This window comes from Pipistrellus kuhlii, unplaced genomic scaffold (genome assembly GCF_014108245.1).
Source record: "Pipistrellus kuhlii isolate mPipKuh1 unplaced genomic scaffold, mPipKuh1.p scaffold_m20_p_1, whole genome shotgun sequence".
Lineage (NCBI taxonomy): Eukaryota > Metazoa > Chordata > Mammalia > Chiroptera > Vespertilionidae > Pipistrellus > Pipistrellus kuhlii.
Window position 1 is genome coordinate 49,664,788 of NW_023425404.1, and position 20,817 is coordinate 49,685,604.

General features: G+C 42.2%; 1 long non-coding RNA gene, 1 other non-coding gene and 1 pseudogene across 2 annotated transcripts; 2 read left to right on the top strand and 1 right to left on the bottom strand.

Annotated features, from left to right (window-relative positions):
* The first annotated feature begins 7,437 nt into the window (after positions 1 to 7,437).
* Positions 7,438 to 9,223, top strand: LOC118722128 (annotated as a pseudogene).
* Positions 9,224 to 11,437: 2,214 nt separating this feature from the next.
* Positions 11,438 to 11,550, top strand: LOC118710424. The gene has a single exon (XR_004985409.1). It is a non-coding gene; the product is annotated as a small nucleolar RNA SNORA24 (small nucleolar RNA).
* Positions 11,551 to 14,941: 3,391 nt separating this feature from the next.
* LOC118722149 lies at positions 14,942 to 20,580 on the bottom strand. The gene is made up of 2 exons (XR_004988910.1): positions 20,499 to 20,580; positions 14,942 to 15,092 (listed from the first exon to the last, which is right to left on the bottom strand). It is a non-coding gene; the product is annotated as an uncharacterized LOC118722149 (long non-coding RNA).
* Positions 20,581 to 20,817: the final 237 nt, after the last annotated feature.

Consider the following 20,817-nt stretch of genomic DNA (forward strand, 5'->3'; position numbering starts at 1 on the left):
TCTCTATAAAGAATCAATGAAATATATTTTTAAAAAATTCATCTGTAGAATCAAAATACGCCTAGATTCAAACTTGGCTGCTCTCTACTATTTGCTATCTTTGTGACCTTTGTTTTCTAAAAAAAAAAAAAAAAAAAAAAAAAAGGAAAGTAAAGGAGACCCCTACAGCTCAAGTCAAACCAAGTGCGGGGAGGACAGCCCCTGCCTTATGACAGCTGTGGCGGTGACGAAATACAATAGCATTTGCCTTTAAGAGGTTCCCATGTCTGGTTATCTTCCACAGAATCAACGTGGAAGGTATTTTTGGTATTTTCTTGGCCGAGGCATTTGAGAGGGGATGGAATGGGGATGTGAGGACAGGGCTGAGTGAGAACCTCCTCAGAGCCCAGTTCAGCTGTGATGCTTAGAACCTGGTCAGCCCAAGTGCCTCAATTCAGTCTCTGAGGCCTTTCCCTCCTCACGCTCCACCCCTTTATGTTCCAAGAGGGTCAGGAGTTCCGAGGAACAACCTGGGAACAAAGATGACTCACCAACCCTGATGTTCCCGGTGTCAGCCAGCAATGCCTATTGTCCTGACCTCCTGGCGGGCCCACTCTGAGCCCACAGGAGAAGCCCTAAGGCTCTGGGACCAAGGGAGTCCAGGTTGTGGGCCGGACATCCAGAACTTCTTCCCAGTTCACTTCCATAGCAGTTGGGTCACCAGCTGACTTGGTTTACCCAATGCTCTCCCAGTGTTAGCACTGAAAGTCTCTTGTCCTAGGAAGTCCCTCACTCCCAGGCAAATCAGGACTGTTGGTCACCTTACAGAGGAGTGAACCTGGGATGTCATCTCCAACTTTGGTTCTTTAAGAGCCTTCCTTTTCCTTCTTTAACTTGCTCTTTCCTAAAAAGCTGAGCTTTAAGTTTTTAAAGATTTAGGTATAATTTGCATTCAGCAAAGGGTATGCGTCTTAGAGTTACCATGTATTACGTAGTGTTACCACTACATCTATATCTTCCTGGGAACTTCCCTTGTTCCCCTTCTAGGCAGTCTCCCCCAACTCCTAGAAGCAACTGCTGCTGTGATCTCTCTAGATTAGTCTTTCTCATACTGAAAACACTCTTTTGAGAATGGCTCCTTCGCACAACAGTGTCTATGATTGGCCCATGTTGTTGTACGCATCAGTAGTTTGTTCATTTTTATTGCTGAATTGTATTCCATTCTAGAGATGTACCACAGTTTGTATATTCATTCTTCTGTTGATGGACATTTGGGTTGTTTTTAGGTTTTTTGTTTGTTTGTTTTGTTTTTAAACTAAGAATAGCCCTAGCCACCCTAGCTGGTTTGGTTCAGTGAACTGAGGATTTCGGGTTTGATTCTGGTCAAGGGCACATACTGTGTTTGTGGGCTTGGTCCCCAGTGGGGTGTGCAGGAGGTAGCCAATCAATGATTCTGTCATCATTGATGTTTCTATCTTTCTCCCTCTCCCTTCCTCTCTGAAATCAATAAAAAATATTAATAATAATAATAATAGCCATAGCCAGTTTGGTTCAGTGGATAAAGTGTCAGACTGCGAACTGAAAGGTCCCAGGTTCGATTCTGGTCAAGGGCACATGTCTGGGTTGCAGGCTTGATTCCCAATAGGGGGTGTGCAAAAGGCAGCCAATCAATGATTTTCTCTCATCATTGATGTTTCTATCTCTCTTTCCCTCTCCCTTCCTCTCTGAAATCAATAAAAATATATTTGTTTTTTTAAAGTAAGAACTAATTCAAATTCAGTTTTGAGCCCCAGCTGAATGACCTTGAACATACAAAGGAAACTCTCCATGCCTATTTGCTCCTTCATAAAATGGGGATAACAGGTGAATCTGTTGCCTATAATTTGGGAAAATCCAACATTATAATTCAGTGCAAAAAAATATGTGCTAAGCCCAGCCAGCATGGCTCAGTGGTTGAGCACCTATGAACCAGCAGGTCACGGTTCTATTCCCGGTCAGGGCACATGCCTGTGCCTGGGTTGTGGGCTTGATCCCCAGTGTGCAGGAGACAGCTGAACGATGATTCTCTCTCATCATTGATGTTTCTATCTCTCTATCCCTCTTCCTTCCTCTCTGAAATCATTTAAAAAGAAGAAATATGTGCTGAGTATCTATTACGTCCTAGGCACAGGCCCAGCTCCCATGCAACTTACATGTTAGTGGAAGCAAGCTGACAAGAAACAAGTAAAACAGAAGGTAATTCCAGATTATGATAAAGAGCTTTGTAGATCATAAAACAGAATATGTAATAAAATAGTGAGTGACTAAGGGGGGCCCTTTAGATATAAGATGATTAAGTGAATGCCCTTGAGAAGGTGACTATAGGATTATAACAACTAAATGCAAACAGGATTTGCTGTTTTCCCAGTGCTATTATAAGTGCCTGATAACAGCCTATGAGGTAGGGTAGTTCCTTTCTCCTTATTTTACAGAAAAGGAAGCTGAAAATGGTTTCCTGACTCAATCCATGTGTATGTAGAGGCTTCCCCACACCACCAAGCATTCAACTCAATTCTGACACTCTCTTCTCAGAGACAGGAATCAGATTTCACAGGTAAAGGACTCAGTCCCACAAGATCACCCTGCACTGTAGATGCCAGTCCCAAGTCCAGGTTGTTACCTGTATTTCTGACTGACTGGCTATATATATAATACATCAGAGGTTCCCAATACCCGCTCCTTGAGTTTGATTAATTTGCTCAAGTGGCTCACAGAACTCAGGAAAACCCACGTATACAACAGATTACAGTAAAACATCACTAGAATGGATTTATTTGGGTGAGGGGGTGTCCGTTAAACCCAAAAGTCCATTATATAATAAAGTAGGTTTTCTGAATGCATATGTTTAAAAATTGACAAATTAGTTAGTTTACCTGTTTTTTGGTTATGTAGACAAATTTGTGTAATCAAAATTAAGTATGAAAAGTTTAATTTCACAGAAAAGTTTTCTATGTATCCTATATGTATTATAGTAATTTTAAATTTATATTGAATATGTCTAGTAAATGTGCACATTCAAAATACCGCAAGTAAACAAATGCACATGGCTGGGTTGTGGCTTAGTGTGCATGGCAACATAGGCTGACACCCGTTGAAACTGCTGCAGAAAGTCACACCACAAGACAACAGAACCAATTAGCTCTCACCATGTGGTGTGATCATGTGCTAATAATTCGCCCAACATTGTTTAGAGTGGTGTCTTGGATTTAAATATGTACACTATAATTATAGATATGTAATATTTGTTTATGTTGGCAAAATTACTAGTGTTTATTTCCAACATACGGCCTATTCACTAAAATTTGTAAAAAAAAATAAAATAAATAAAATAAAAATAACAGTATAGCCGAAACCGGTTTGGCTCAGTGGTAGAGCATTGGTCTGTGGACTGAAGGATCCCAGGTTCAATTCCAGTCAAGGGCATATACACTGGTGGGGGGTGTGCAGGAGGCAGCTGGTCAATGTTTCTCTCTCATCGACATTTCTAGCTCTCTATCTCTCTCCCTTCCTCTCTGTAAAAATTGTCAATAAAATATATTTATTTTAAAAATAACAGTATAATAACAAAAAAATAACCTACTAATTTAATTATAAGTAATTTTTGGTTAAAAGCATTTTAAAATTAGCAGGATGTTAATTTTCATATATAACATCCAAAAGTCTGTTAAATCAAAGTTTGCAAAATAGAGGGTTTACTGTACTGCTTTACTACAAAGGATATTAAAGGATATGAATTAATAGCCAGATGAAGAGATACATAGATCAAGATCCCAAACAAAAGAGCTACTGTCTTTGTGAAACTTGGTCTGGCAAGGTGACATATGGAAGCATTCTAATTAAAAAAAAAATAAATCTTTATTGTTCAGATTATTACAAATGTTCCTCTTCCCCCTCCCTCCTCCATTGCTCCCCTCCACCAGGTTCCATTCCACCCTCTGCCCTTTCCCCACCCGCCATTGTCCTCATCCATAGGTGCACAGTTTGTGTTCAGTCTCTTCCCGCAACCCCCACCCCCCTTTTCCCCGAGAATCTGATTGACCAGCGTGGAAGTTCTCCAATAAAAAGGGCCAAGGAGTTGTCCTCCTGGGTTTCGATGGAGGTTCCATTACATAGTCACGATTGATTAAATCATTGGCCATTGTCTATTGAACTCAAGCTTCTGACCACAACCCCCATTCTCATCTTCTAAGAAGGGGAGACCTGCCTTAGGGAAATGCCAACCTCCCAGATCATCTGACAGTCACCTCATCTTGGCCTTGCCTGGATTGAACTCATGCAAACTGTAGCTTCTCCACCCAGATTCCAGGAAGCCGTTTAACCTGGGAATCTCTCCAACTGACTTCTCAGGAATCCTTAAGCTCTCTGGAGAATTATAAGCCTAAAGCACTATCTTTTCTGAGAGTGAGAGGCTGGCAGTAAGATTCCAGGCGCAGCTGTCCAGAATGCACTGGATGGGAATGGGAGCCTGTGTTCTGTTCCTAGCCCTACTTCTAAAATCATTGTGTGACCTGCATGCCTAGTGAGAAAATTAATGAATAAATTAATTAGAAAGGAAAAAAGACAGTTCCAGATGTTTTTTTTTTTAATAAATAAATCTTTATTGTTCAGATTATTACAAATGTGTTCCTCTCCCTCCCCCCTCAATTGCTCCCCTCCACCAGGTTCCCACCCCACCCTCTGTCCTTTCCCCACCCCCCATTGTCCTCATCCATAGGTGCACAGTTTTTGTTCAGTTTCTTCCCGCATCCCCACTCCCCTTTTCCCCGAGAATCGTCAGTCCACTCTCCTTCCATTCCTCTGATTCTATTATATTCACCGGTTAATATCGTTCATCAGATTTTTTAATTCCCTTGGTTTTTAGGTTCACTTGTTGATAGTTACGTATTTGTTGTTCATAATTTTTATCTTTATCTTCTTCCTGTTCCTAAATAACCCCCTTCAGCAATTCATATAATTCTGGTTTGGCGGTGATGAACTCTTTTAGCTTTTTTTTATTTGTGATGCTCTTTATCTGGCCTTTGATTCTGAGTGATAGCTTTGCTGGGTAGAGTATTTTTGACTGTAGGTTCTTACTATTCATCACCTTGAATATTTCTTGCCATTCCCTTCTGGCCTGCATGGTTTCTGTTGAGAAATCAGCTGACAATCGTATGGGTCCTCCTTTATAGGTAACTACCTGCTTTACTCTTGCTGCTTTTAATATTCTCTCTTTGTCTTTTGCTCTTGGAATTTTAATTATGATGTGTCTTGGTGTGGTCCTTCTTGGATTCCTTTTGTTTTGAGTTCTGTGTGCTTCCTGGATTTGTAAGTCTATTTCTTTCCCCAGGTGGGGTAAGTTTTCTGTCACTATTTCTTCCAGTATTCTTTCAGTATCTTGCTCTCTCTCTTCTTTTGGGATCCCCATAATTCTTATGTTGGTTCGTTTGAAATTGTCCCAGAGGTTTCTTACACTACTTCAACTTTCTGGATTCTCTTATCTTCTTGCTTCTGTGGAGGAGTGTCCTCTGGCTCTTTGTGTTCTAAATCTTTGTCTTGATTCTTGCGATCTTCCAGTCTGTTTTTAGGACTCTGTGAAATATTTTTTATTTCAGACAATGTTTTCTTCATTTCTAGTTGATCCCTTATTATTTCTAGTTGATCCCTTTTCATATCCTCATAGGTCTCATTTATTTTATTGGCATTTTTTAGGATATTCTTGAATAATCTTATAACTGTAGTTTTTGAACTCAATGTCCAGTCTTTTCTTTTCCTCCATCTCCTTCCTTTGTGTCCTGCCTCTTGTGTGCATTTTAGTTGTTTCCCTGATTTGATGAAATAGTTTTGTGTGCTAGGTGTTCTGGTAGAGCCCAGAAGCACAGCCTTCCCAGTTACCTGCGGTGGACAGTCTTGGTATAGCCCTTTGTGGGCTGTGTGTGCAGTCTTGTTGTTAAGCTTTGCTGATTGTTGGTATCTCTGGGAAGCATTGATCTCCAAGCCAATTGGCTGTGAAGATTGGCAGTGTCTCAGCTAGGAGGGTTTCTGTATTCCGCTTGGATGAGGCGGGGTCTCGGGGTGGTGCAGACAATCTTTGGTTCTCTGTCAGTCTTGCCTTAGAAAAGTCATGTTCACAGTGAGTTTCAGAAGATTGGTTGCAGGTGTACGCACCTCTTTGGTAAAGGCACAGACAAGCTTTGGATTCCGGCCAGTCCCTCCTTAGAGAAAGCCAGCCTCTGGGAGAGCTTCTGTGCTCAGCTTGGTGGGGTGGAGTCTCGGGTTGGTGCAGACAAGCTTTGTTTTCCCTTCAGCTCCTCCCCAAGTCCCGCAGTAATGGCCTCTGGCTTCACACACCTCTGAGAATCTCTGCCCACTGCCTGACAGTCTGGCCTCTCCCTGACTGGGGCAGTCTATCAGAGCAATAGGGTGATTCTGTTTTCCTCTTGAACAAGAAAGCCAGCAGCATGTTAGTTGTCCACCCTCTCTGCACGCCAGGAGTAAGCCAGTAGTGAACTCAGCCAGGCCCGCCCTCTCAGAGCACCGGGAGTATGCCAACAGCAATATCGGTCAGGCCCTCCCTCTCCACGCTCTGGGAGTAAGCCAGCGCCTTTTTGCATGCACAGTTCTCTGTACCTTCACTGTTCCTGAAGTTCAGCATGCCTTCTCTCTCCTTCCCAGATGGCAGAGCCTCCTCTCAGCTAGCTGTCTGGTGCTTCAGGGCAATGCCTTCCCTGTTTTCCAGTTCTAAATTCAAATTTGTTGTGGTAGGCTGTATTCAGGTGTCTGCCCTATGCTGCCATCTTGGTTTCTCGACAGTACCAAATGTTAATGAGAATGTGGAGCAATTGGTCCTTTCTTCCATTGCTGATGGCAATGCAAGTGGTATAGCAACTTTGGAAAAACATTTGTTTGGAAAAACATAAGGGTAAACAAACATATACTTACCATACAACTCAACATTTCTACTCCCAGTTATTTACCCAGTGAAATTAGAATTTATGTTGATTTCTTTTTTTTTTTTTTTAAACAACTCTATCAAAATATAACTCACATACCATACAACTGAACTTTTAAAGTATAACATTCAATTGGGGGAAAAAAACATATGTAAAACTTTAGACAATAAAAAAAAATTCATCTGCCAAAACCGGTTTGGCTCAGTGGATAGAGCTTCAGCCTATAGACTGAAAGGTCCCAGGTTTGATTCCGGTCAAGGGCATGTACCTTGGTTGCGGGCACATCCCCAGTAGGGGGTGTGCAAGAGGCAGCTGATTAATTCTTCTCTCTCATCAAAGTTTCTAGCTCTCTATCTCTCTCTCTTCTCTCTGTAAAAAATCAATAAATATATATATATATTTTTTAAAAAGAATCAACCAATGAATGCTTAAATAAGTGGATCAATAATGCACTTACTTTGTTTAAAAAAATAAAAAATAAATAAATAAAGTATAAAATTCAGTAGGAGCTGGACCGCAGTGCTGCAGGCTGAGTGTGGCGACCCCTGCAGGAAGAAGATGAACGAGACTTGGGGTTGGTGTACCCTGGTGGACGTGTACCTGGAGCAGCAGACCACAGGGGGAAGAAAGACCTATGCCATGGTGTCTGGCCACTCACCCAATCATTCTCTGGCCTCAGAACTGGTGGAGTCCAATGATGGACATGAGGAGATCATTAAGGTGTTCTTGAAGGGGAGGTTTGGAGACAAGATGATCCATGAGAAGAATATTAACCAGCTGAAGAGTGATGTCCAGTACATCCAGGAGGCCAGGAACTGTCTGCAGAAGCTCCAGGAGGATATAAGTAGCAAGCTCATCAGAGATCCAGGAGAGTCTCACCATCGACAGGAAATACAGGTGGTGCTAGAGAGGCCAAATGGTTTTAGTCCAAGTCCTACGGCGACCCTGTATAGCAGCCCAGCAGAGGTGGCCATCTATATGAACGAAGATGTCAAGAGTTTGAGGAAGACGGTGCGGGACTTGCTGGCCAAGCTGCAGGAGGCTGAGCAGCAGCCCCAGGCAGACCATGTGGCTTTTGAGGTCACACTTCAGATGATACCAGAGAGAAGCCGAGCAGAATCATGGGGCCCTCCAGAGATCAGAGGACAGAGCAGAGCAGAAAGAGGTGGAAATCAGAGAGCTGCAGAGGCGCTTGCTCCAGATGGAGACAGAGCATCAGGCCTTACTGGAGAAGGACAAGGAAGGGGAGGCAGCCCTGGAGGAACTTCAGAGCAAGAATGCTGACTGCCAAGCAGAACAGGAAAGGCTGCTAACCTGGAAAAGGAAGTGGCTGGGTTGCGGGAGAAGATCCACCACTTGAATGACATGCTTAAGAGCCAGCAGCGGAAAAGCATGGCAAATGATAGAGCAGCTCCAGAATTCCAAAGCTGTGATCCAGACAAAGGACACCAGCATCCAGGAGCTCAAGGAGAAAATGGCCTACCTGGAAGCAGAGAATTTAGAGGTGCATGACCGACAGAGAAGGAACACCTGATAGAGAAGCAGGCCAGTCATGCCAACTTCAGCACCTAGACCTGGGCCAAGACCGAGAACCTGGGCAGCGTTAGGATAGCCAAACTGCCCAGCCCTAAGCCCATGCCTCTCATCCGAGTGGTGGAAACATGAGCTGAGAAGGAGGAGGATACTGTTGCTGCTGCCTCTCGCCTGTGGAGAAACTCGCCACCCCTGTTGGCCTAGCACTGACTTGAACTTCCTGACCCATCCCTGGCTGGCCGCAGGGCGTGGGGCTGTGGCCCCATTTCTGAGCTCCTGTCCTGGGTGTGCTGGGTGGAAAGCGGATGAGTGCCTCCTCTGGACACTGCAGCCCTTGGTGGACAATAGCCTGCTGGCAGGAGCCAGGGTGATACCCTTATGCCTGTAGTTACTGTTTTTCTCTTAGCAGAGCCTCCCTTGTGTTGTAGACTGGGTCCAGCTGCCCCGGGCCCTCAGCCAGTCGGGAGAAGTGAAGAGATGACAAGATTTGCCTCAGCTCTAGAAGATGGACACACACATGTTGGAGAGTGTCCCGGGGGAACCAAGAGCCTCACAAAACACAGTGCAGTTCTTGGCAACAAACTGTTTTTCTACCGGTTCCACCCTCAGCTCGTGCTGACCCAGGTCTCCTTCAGCTTCCACTGAAGCCTGTTCTTCTGAGGAGAAGGGGATGTATACTCAGGGTGTAGCTTTGAGCAGAAAGATTGTGTAGGGCTACAGTTACATGTGATTTCTCTGCTTTGAAGACTTCCAAAAAGTCTCAAGGATTCACCTAGGACAGTGGTTGGCAAACTCATTAGTCAACAGAGCCAAATATTAACAGTACGATTGAAATTTTTTAAAAAATACATTTCATTTTATTTTTTAATATATTTTATTGATTTTGCACAGAGAGGAAGGGAGAGAGATAGAGAGTTAGAAACATCAATGAGAGAGAGTCATCGATCAGCTGCGTCTTGCACACCCCCCACTGGGGATATGCCTGCAACCAAGGTACATGCCCTTGACCGGAATCGAACCCAAGACCCTTCAGTCCCCAAGCCGATGCTCTATCCATTGAGCCAAACCGGTTTCGGCTGAAATTTCTTTTGAGACCAAAATTTTTAAACGTAAACTTTTAACGCCACTTCTTCAACATAGACTCGCCCATTTTGTGGAAGAGCCACAGTTAAGGGGCCAAAAAGCTGCATGTGGCTCGAGAGCCGCAGTTTTCCAACCACTGCCCTAAGATGTGGTACAAGGTGTACCTCAGTCATCTTGACTGACGTAGAGCTTAAACTCTATTTTCACTGGGTTACATCAATCTCAGCGAGGCTCTCATTGTATTTATTTTGCTAAGTTATTGGTGTTTTTGCTTATATCTCACAACTGATTCAGTAACTGAGCTCTACAGCCTTCTCTTGTGCTGCTTGGATTGCCTCGACACTGGGAAAAGTGTCCCCACTGGACTTCATTGTTATAAATCTTCTCTTTCCTCTACCGGCTTCTTGTCTTTCTCCTCCACACCTGATCGGTACCTAGGGAACGCAAGTATGTTTGCCCCGAGACATCAGGTCTGGATGTATATTTGGGGGAAGAGGGTGATCAGGACTCTTGGGGAGGAATCAAATTCTTCCCGGATCCCCTCCACACCCCTGTGCTTCCTGTGGGTCTGTTGTCCTCCTGGCTCTGAGCGACCCTGCCATTCTAGTGTTTTGGTTAGGGCTCCTCCTGTAGCACCAAGAGGGAGAAAAGCCTCAGTGGTACGATAGGGCACAGAAAAACAAAAAATAAATGAGGATGAAGTCTTTAGGTTCTCTTTGGTTCAAGACCAGAGCCTAAGTCTGGGTGGAAATTTGAGTTGTTTCCAACTTTTTGGCTATTATGAACAATGCTGCTATGAACATTCATGTACAAATATTTGTGTGGACATAAGTTTTCATTTCTTTTGGGTATAGATCTAGCAGAGGAATTGTTGGGTCATATGGTAATTCTATGTTTAAACTTTTTGGGGAACTGAAAAAGTTTTCCAAAGCGGCTGTTCTATTTTTGCATTCCTACCAACAATGTCGGAGTGTTCCAGTTTCTCCACATTCTTGTCCACATTTTATTTGCATTGCAGCTATCCTAGGGGCTGTGAAATGGTATCTCATTATGCTATTGATTTGCATTTCCACAAAATGATGTTCTGTGTTTTTTCATGTATTTATTGGCCATTTATACATCTTCTTTGGGGAAAAAATGTCTCTTTAAATCCTTTTCCCATTTAAGCCCTGCCAGGTAGCTCAGTGATTAGAGCATCATCCTGATACACCAAGGTTGCATTTTGATCTCCTATCAGGGCACTTACAAGAATCAACCAATGAATGTGTAAACAAGTGGAACAACAAATCAATGTTTCTCTCCTCTCTTTTCCTCTCTAAAAAAATAACCAATCAATAAATGCTGGAAACTAAATCAGTATCACTGAAAAAGAGATGTTGACAGGAAGCCAGGAAGGCTGGTCAACAACCTTAATTGCTCTAACCTTTAGTTGAGATTTTGTTACCTGAAGCAGAATCTACCTTGTCCATGAAAGTTTCTGTTATTTCCTGCCTAAGGGCTACATGTAAATTTCTATTTATGTTGCCTAAAATGTCTTCCCCAAAGCCTCAATAAAAGGGATGGCAGGGCCAGAGCAGGAGTAGTTCTACCACTAGAGTTGGACTACCGCCTGGCCCCCCAAATCGCCAAATTGAATTTCTTCAAGTCTCTTTTCATTTGTGTGCGGCCCTTCTCCAGAACCTGAACCCTGAATTGGAACTCTTTCTACGCGGGCTGTGAAAGAGAGTCCTATAAATAAAAAATAATTTAAAAATCCTTTTTTCTATTAAAATAGATTGTTTTTATTATTTTAATTATTGAGTTCTAATAAATAAATAAATAGATTAAAATCACTGTGTGACCTTAAGGAAGTGTTCTCTGGGCCTCAATTTTCTCACCAAGAAAATAAAGGGACCCTTCCTAGCCATGGAGGAGCATTTTTTTTATTTATTGGCAAAGCTGTCACCATTTAATTGGTATCAGATTCTGACTTGCACAAGTAACATTCTTCACTTTTAAAACCCTGGAGGGTGCCGGGTTATTGCACAAAGTTCTATTTCTCAAATGTTTCTGCTAAGTTTAACTAATTGTTTCAATCGGTGATGGAAAACAAGGGATCGAGAAATCCATGATGTGGGTGAAGTCTCCTGGAGCTTCCTGCAGTGCACAGGACAAACGTGATTTCAAGTCAGCTGCTCCAGGATTGAGTGGGAAATGTGATGGGAATAAGACAATGTTCTGGAAACTACAGAGGAAGTATTTTCAGTATAGACCTGAATTTTTTTTTAAAGTAGCAAATGAATGTGTGGTTATAATTAAATAAAGTGCTTGATTCATCTGGGGGGAAAAGGGGGGGGGGGGAGAAGAAATAAGTCCCTTCCCAGAAGAAAATTTCACTGTTTTCTTTTGCACTTATTGTCCCGAATGAACAGAAGGCCTATATTAGGGAAACAGCTTTCTCTGCCCAGCATCTGAGGTTTATTGGGGAAGGAAACTAACATGTCAGAGTTTACATGTGTTAGATCTTATACCACATTTATGCAAATTGCCTCATTTAATCTTCACAATAACTCTTTGGAGGAGATATATTTTCCTTGCCCTCATTTTACCAGAAAAACCTTGCTCTTTGTGTAGAAAGAGATAATTAAGAAGCAATAAAACGTTTTCATTATTTGTTTCCCATTGTTACTTGTTCAAATTATATTTGTTGAGCAACTACTGTGAATACAAATCATGGATCCATGAGACCCAAAAAGTATGCAAGACACAGTCCCATAAAGGATCAATGGGAGCTGAAACTGGTTTGGCTCAGTGGTAGAGCATCGGTCTGCGGACTGAAAGGCCCCAGGTTCAATTCTGGTCAAGGGCATGTACACTGGTTGCGGGCACATCCCTGGTAGGGGGTGTGCAAAAGGCAGCTGGTCGATGTTTCTCTCTCATCAACGTTTCTAGCTCTCTATCCCTCTCTCCTCCACTCTGTAAAAAATCAATAAAATATATTTAATTAAAAAAAAGGATCAATGGGAGAAAAAAAGGGGACATATATAATACTTTCAACAATAAAGATTTATTTTATTTTTTAAAACATACACACACACACTCCCAGCCTTCCTGGAGTGGAAAATCAGCCCAGCTCAGGGGAGAAAGTTCAGTACCTCATCACATTTGCAAACACAGTGCTGACTTAATGTTCCTCTTTCCTGTTATGCTGGGAGCCCCTAGAAGGTAGGACTTAAGCCTTTGCTGATCAATGTCATTAACTCACTGCCTAGTACAGTGCTGGGCATAGAGCAGATTCTCCCAGAGTATTTGATGAATAAATTAAATGACACAATAAGTGACTGAATAAATACCAAGATGAATGGGAGAGTTGTGAGGGCCCAGTGAGTTCAGAAAAGGTCTCTGGAAAAGGGAGATTGTGAGCTACACCTTGAGGGATTCAAGTCAATTGTACACACTCATCTGGGCTAGAGTCCACATTCTACCTGTTCAGACTTTAGACCTCCCTAAAGATAGCATTCCTGTCCCCCAGAGAACTCAGCCCTAAAGTGCCTCAGAAGGAAAGGACATCTCAGAATTCCTACTACATTTGGATCTGCTGACACCAGGGGTGTCAGTGACTTGGATGGAGGGTTGTCACCTTAGCATATCGCATTAGGGAAAACAAGAATCTTGTGTGGTCCAGGTTCAGGAGGGCTGACACTTTAGAAAGGCATAGGCCTTTGGGGGTAAACTGGGGAGGGGAGGCAGTTTAGGGTTGAGTTTTATGGGGGACAAGAATGTCATCACTTGAAGTGTTTGAAGAAGGTAGGCATACAAAGTAATGGAGTTCCCCTCAGAGTCAGGCCCAGGGTTGGGTTCCCTAATGTGCTCTGCTATTTAACTCCCTCAGCAACTCTATGAGACAGCTAGAATCATCTGTCTAACAGTAAGAAGATAGTTAACTCCACCGTCAAGGAGAATATTATGATATTCCCAATGAAATTTTATACTCAGAAAACTTGGCAAAATATCTCAAGAGTCTTAAAATATTTAAGCCTCTTTGTTCACTAATTTCTCTCATAGGACCCTATCCCAGGAAAATAATTAGAAATATGAACAAAGACTTACAGTTTATAGAAGAAAATGCACCAAAATGTTCACAGTGGTTAACTCTAGATGAGGACATTATAGCTGACCTTATTTTCCTCCTTATAATTGTGTACACTGTCTTAAAAATGCAAAATATTTGTAATAAGAGGGGAAGAAACATTAAAAACCAACCATTAGCCAAGGAACACTAGTTCCCTTCGGTTTGTGGAGCTGGTGGTCATCACGCCTTTTCTAAGGCGCCTCTGAGACGATTCAATGACCCTCTGGTTGTGCACCATCTCCAGGTGCTTATAATGTGAAAACTTCAGAAGTATTGAACGAACCAGTATCCTTTCAGAAGTCACAAAGACTTAAAAACCAAAAAGAATCTCAACAAAATCTTACTGTTGATAAAGATACTACCTTGCCTGCTTCAGCAAAAAAAGTTAAGACTTGGAATTAAAGATGGAATTTCAAAAGAATGATAGAGACTTGAAGCTGTTGGAAAAAGAGAAACGTGTCCTCTTGCAGGAATGCGGTACTCAGGATCTGGAAGCTGAGCTGAAGATGAAAGCAAGGCTCAGCGCTGCAGTCAAGGGGAAAAATTCTGTCTGCAAGCAATGCTACGCTGGAAAAGCAGCTTACTGAATTAACCAGGACTAACCAGCTACTCCAATCTAAGTTTTCTGAAGCTAGTAACCAGAAGAACACGAGAATTGTAAGCCTTGAGCTGATGAAGCTTAGAAACAAAAAGAGAAACTAAGATGAGAAGTATGATGGCTAAACAACAAGGCATGGAGGTGAAAGTGCAGGTTGCCCAGAAGAATCTGGAAGAGTCCCAAGGGAAAGTGGCACAGCTTGAGGGGTTTTACTCTGGTCGGTGATGTCACTGCCTCGGCTAACCCTGATTGGCTTCTTAGGACAAAGAACTGGCTGTCCTTATCTGTTCCTAAATCCTAAAGACTAAATTCTAAAGACTGGGGGGAGCCTGCAGGGTTGGTTCCCAGTCACACCTTGCTGGACATTGGAATGTGGCCCTATCTTGCCCATAATACAAAAGCAGAACTAAAGGTTATCTATAGTTTCTACCCCTGAAGCTATTGAGTCAGTGGGAGTCAATCTCCTGTAACTACCCTATTGTTTAAGCAAGTAAAGTAGTCGAAGTCAGATAGCAAGGTTAAAATTCAAACAGCAGTTTTTACCCAAGTATGATTGCTACCATATTTCAACCTCCTGGTTCATAGGTTGATGGTCAACCACTGAGCCATGCCAGCCCAGCTTAAAAAATTTTTTTTAAAAACAATCCAAACAAAAGTCTTTTTAAAATGAAAATATAATTGATTTTTTACAGAGAGGAAGGGAGAAGGATAGAGAGTTAGAAACATCAATGAGAGAGAAACATCGATCAGCTGCCTCCTGCACGCTCCCTACTGGTGATGCGCCTGAAACCAAGGTAGATGTCCTTCACCAAAATCGAACCTGCGACCCTTGAGTACAAAGGCCAATGCTCTCTTCACTGAGCCAAACCAATTAGGGCCAAACAAAAGTCTTTATGGAAAAACTATAAAGATTTACTAAGCATTTAAAGTGGTTAAGATTGCCCAGCCTAGCATGGCTCAGTGATTGAGCATTGACCTATGAACCAGAAGGTCACCATTTGATTCTTGGTCACAGCACTTTCCTAGACAGGGTACATGCCTGGGTTGCAGGCTTAATCCCCAATGGGGGCATGCAGGAAGTAGTCTATCAATGATTCTCTTTTATCACTGATGTTTCTATCTCTCTCCATCTTCCTTCCTCTCTGAAATCAATAAAAATATATTTAAAAAAATAAAGTGGTTAAGATTTATTAAGTGAAAATAACTTGTAGCTCTGTTTTGATGGTGACCCAAAATATCTATATCTATATCTATATCTATATCTATATCTATATCTATATCTATATCTATATCTATATCATCTATATCTATATCTATATCTATATCTATATCTATATCTATATCAATATCTATATCAATATCTATATCTATCTATATCTATATCTATATCTATATAGCTATATCTACATCTATATATCTATATCTATATATCTATATCTACACCTACATCTACATATCTATGTAGATGTAGATATAGATATAGATGTAGATAGAGATAGAGATAGAGAAGAGATACATAGATATAAAAGCCAAGTGACCGGAATGACGAAATGAACAGTGACCAGCACACTTCAGCAGCCAACCAGCCAGATTGGGGCCCCAGTAGGCCCCCACCAACCTCCCACAGCCCTTCCCCTGGCCAGCCCAGCCCCTATTAGCCCCCATCTGGATGGGTGGCTGGACCCCACCTGTGCACAAATTTATGCAGCAGGCCTCTAGTTTATTTATAAATTGACAGTGCTTATTCTTGGGGTGAAATAGAACTAAGAGTGACTTTCATTTTCTATCGTCACATTTCTGTGATTTTTGTTTATAACAAACATATATTACTTTCATAAACATAAAAATATTTTAAAATTATAGTTACTTACAGGAGTGGGCAAAAGTAGGTTTACAGCTGTCAGTATGTGAAACAGAGTTTATTTTTATATTTTATTAATTATTGTATTACTTATTTGTAGTACAACTATAAACCTACTTTTACCCACCTAGTATATGCAAGGGCTAGCAGCCAGCACAGAAAGGTTCAAAGATGATGTGTTACAGTGATGGTTGTTAAATCAAATTATTATTAAGGCTGATTGTGTCAAAAGAAAATTTCTAAAATTTCAATGTGTTTTTTTCTGTTAATCCTCACCCGATAATATTTTCTTCATTGATTTTCAGAGAGAATGGAACAGAGGAAATAGAGACAGAAATATCAATAGAGTGAGATATCAATTGGTTGATTGCCCTGACCCAGGCCAGAGATTGAGCCTGCAACTGTGGTATGTGCCCTTGATCAGAATTAAACCTGAGATCCTTCAGTCCCCATACTGATGTTCTATCCACTGAGCCAAACCAGCTAGGGATCAATGTTTCTGTTTTAACTAACTAAATGTATGTTGGTTTTTATCCAGCAATAGAAAACTGTAACATCCTCTAACATGTTATCTGTTTATTTTATTGATTTTAGAGAGAAGGGAGAGAGAGAAATATTGATGTGAGAGAGAAACATTGATGGATTGCCTTCTGTATATGTGGTTTTACTTCATGTAACATTACAACTGGCAAGGGTCAAGTTTATCATCTTTTTTTTAAATATATATATTTTATTGATTTTGTACAGAGAGGAAGGGAGAGAGAGATAGAGAGTTAGAAACATCAATGAGAGAAAGCATCGATCAGCTGCCTCTTGCACACCCCCTACTGGGAATATGCCCGCAACCAAGGTACATGCCCTTGACCAGAATCGAACCCGGGACCCTTCAGTCCCCAAGCCGATGCTCTATCCATTGAGCCAAACCGATCTCGGCAAGTTTATCATCTCTTTCCTCCAAGTCAGCACCCTCAATTAAATATAACATCCATGTCTATCTTACCTATTTATATGAAAGATTCCTGGGATAGATGAAGGTTAGTTAAAAAAAAAAAATTACCAGAAGGGAAAAGGTGCTTACAAGGAACCCAAAGAAGGAAGAAACAATGGGAGACATGCTGAAGAGCTACAGATATCCTATTGATTAAGCAGTATTTATTCTGAAAGGAAAGAGGAATGTTTGCCTCCCTAAGGAAGCATATTGGTGATGCTTAAAAATTGTGGCAATATCCTTCTGTATGGAAACATTACTTTTAAGGATCCTACAGGGCTGACGGAAGCCAAGGCTGTAGGTTCCACCCTGAACCTCTGCCCCATACAAGCAGAACACAGAGACTTTTAAGGCTACCAACTCAGGGAAGCTGCGGAAATGCCGAGACAAGGAAATAGATCACAAACAAGAGTGCCCATTGGAGGAGAAGCCAAGATGGTGGTGTGGGTGAGCGACTGGTCTGCCGCTCCCACAACAATTTAAAAATATGAAGGACATCTGTCATCCAGAGCCGAGGGGGGAGGTACTGGGTAGTTAATAGTCAACAATTAACATGATAATAAGAGCAATGAGGGACCAATGGGACTCTTGGGGTGTGACCGGCTGGAAAAATGGAAGAATGGCAGGCCCTGAGCAGCCAGGCCCGGAACAGCCAGGCCTGGAGCAGCAGCAGCCAGGCCCAGAACAGCAGCATCCAGGCCTGGCGCAACCAGGCCCAGAGCAGCAGCAGCCAGGCCCAGAACAGCAGCATCCAGGCCCAGAACAGCCAGGCCCAGAGTGTTGTGGGGTCGAACCCTGGGTTCAAAATGAAAGGAATGAAGGAGCAATGCAGCCAATTCGGGTACCAGAGTGTTATGTCCATCATCATAATGGACTCAGAGAAGGTCCTGTGTCCCTTCACCCAAAAGGACTGAGAGTTGCCCAGATGATAGCAAAGTGGGAGAAGAAAACTGAAGGCTACACAAGGGACTGAGGTGCCAACATAGAATCATCTGAAGAAATTAAAGACTGAAGTGGAAGCTACTTCTTTAATCATGTTCCTACTCATGCTAGCATTTGTTAGCTTCCAGTCTTCTGCAAAGTCCTGTGCAGCAAGTCCAAGGACTCTGAATAAATCTACACCAGCAACAAAAGAGACTCATTTAGTAGCTAAAAATATTAATATGTCCATAACTCTGAGTTCTCATTTGGTTGTTATGCATTGGCATTGTTGTATAATAGCCAGAGTTTTGCTCTTGACATTCAAGTTTTGAAAATTCATGTATGTGGTTTAGTTTTTGCATTGGCATTGTTTGCAATTGTTTTTAATTTTAGAGCCCTATTATTGATGTTTAAATTTTATTTTAATTAGTAAAAAAGGGTGGGATGTGGAGAGCCGCCTGGGAAGGCACATGGACATTCTTTTAATTCTTATCAGCTGAGCCCGAGAGCACTGGCAGAATCCTCTTATTAGTACTGATTTCTTAATCCATGTGCTTGAAATGAGGAACAAATGGGATCTTGACTCACCCAGGTCTTGATATGCTAAATATTTTACCAAGGAATGGGGAGCTTACCCAGATTTGGATGAGTGGGATGTGGGCACACCCGAAGCTCCTTTTGACCTTAAACTCCCCTTTGGAAACCAATTTAAAAAAAACAAGGGAATTAAAAAACTGATGAACAATATTAACTGTTGAATATAATATAATCAGAGGTATGAAAGGGGAGTGGACTGATGATTCTCAGGGAAAAGAGGAGTGGGGGGTGCGGGAAGAGACTGAACATAAACTGTGCACCTATGGATGAGGACAATGGGGGGTGGGGAAAGGGCAGAGGGTGAGGTAGGAACCTGGTGGAGGGGGAAAAAATGAGGAACTTTTGTAATAATATGAACAATAAAGGTTTATTAAAAAAATAGCCGAACCCGGTTGGGCTCAATGGTAGAGCGTCGGTCTGCGGACTGAAAGGTCCCAGGTTCGATTCCAGTCAAGGGCATGTACGTTGGTTGCAGGCACATCCCCGGTGGGGGGTGTGCAAGAGGCAGCTGGTCGATGTTTCTCTCTCATTGACGTTTCTAGCTCTCTATCTCTCTCCCTTCCTCTCTGTGAAAAATCAATAAAATATGTTTAATAAATAAATAAATAAATAAATAAATAAATAAATAAATAAAATAAAAAGAATGAATATAATCCACATGTACTGACATTGAAATATATGTAAACCAAGATGTGATCCACTTTTGTAAAATTAAATCCATGTGTGTGTAATATATATATATATATATATATATATATATATATAGAGAGAGAGAGAGAGAGAGAGAGAGAGAGAGAGAGAGAGAGAGAGAGAGAGTCTGTGTGTGTGTGTGCGTGTGTGTGTGTGTGTCTGCAAGGATAAACTCCAAATCATTAAAAAGGGAGGCTTCTAGGAAAATTGGAGTTTGGTATGGTAGGGATTGTAGGGACATCTGTTTATCAGCTGAGTTGAATCTCTATTACACAAGAGAATAAATAATCAGCAATGCCAAGAAAACTAGCATAGAAACCCTACATACAGCCAAATTAACAACCGGTTGACCAGCTTAGCAACTAAACAAAGAAAATAACGAGGTACAAGGGCCACAGGGTGATGGAGAATATCATGAAGAAAATGCGGCATCACTGTGGTTAGGGTATAATTGCCTTTGGCGCTCAACCCCCATGTGTCAGTTATCTGCATTCAGGTTCCATCACTGCCCTGAGTCTCCTTTCCTGCCAAGTGTGATGTGAAATGAGATAATGTGGTAAAGCTCGGAGTAATATGATTCTTCATGACATTTCGCTGACTAACGACTTGCCAACCCTGTAATTTCAGAGATGAGATCAAATAGGACCATACTGTTACTCCCAGATTTCGTGCTCCCCAAAGGCCACCAGGGAGCCGAGTCCGATGCAATAGCTGGAAGCCTGTGTTCCATGCTAGCATGGGCTCTGTCCCACTTACATCGACTGTGGCGGGGCGGAAGAGAGCGAGCTTCAACAGATCCAGGGGTTATAGGGGTGGTGATGTCACTGCTTTGGCTGACCCTGATTGGTTGGGTGAGGGCTAGGGTCCAGTTACACAAAATGGAGGATCAGGAATTCTGCCCTGCCCCACAGTACAAAATGGAGTTAGGAGTTAGCCCCACCCTGCCCTGCCCTTTCAATACCAATGTGAATGCAGAACTTGAGGAATAGTTAGGGGACTCTGAAAAAGATTTGTTTTTAAGTATATTTTTATTGATTTCAGAGAGGAAGGGAGAGGGGAGAGATAAAAACATATATGATGAGAGAGACTCATTGATTGGCTGCATCCTGCACACACCCTACTGGGAATTGAATCTGCAACCTTGGCATGTGCCCTTGATGGGATTGAACCTGGGACCCTTCAGTCTGCAGGCTGATGCTCTATCCACTGAGCTGAACTAGCTAGGGCTGGGGAAAAGATTTTTTTTTTTTTTTTTACACAGAGGAGGAGAGAGGGATAGAGAGCTAGAAACGTCGATGAGAGAGAAACATCGACCAGCTGCCTCTTGCACACCCCCTACCAGGGATGTGCCCGCAACCAATGTACATGCTCTTGACCGGAATTGAACCCGGGACCTTTCAGTCCACAGACCGATGCTATACCACTGAGCTAAACCGGTTTCGGCTGGGAAAAGATTTTTAAAAGAAGCTGACATGAAAAATTTTTGAA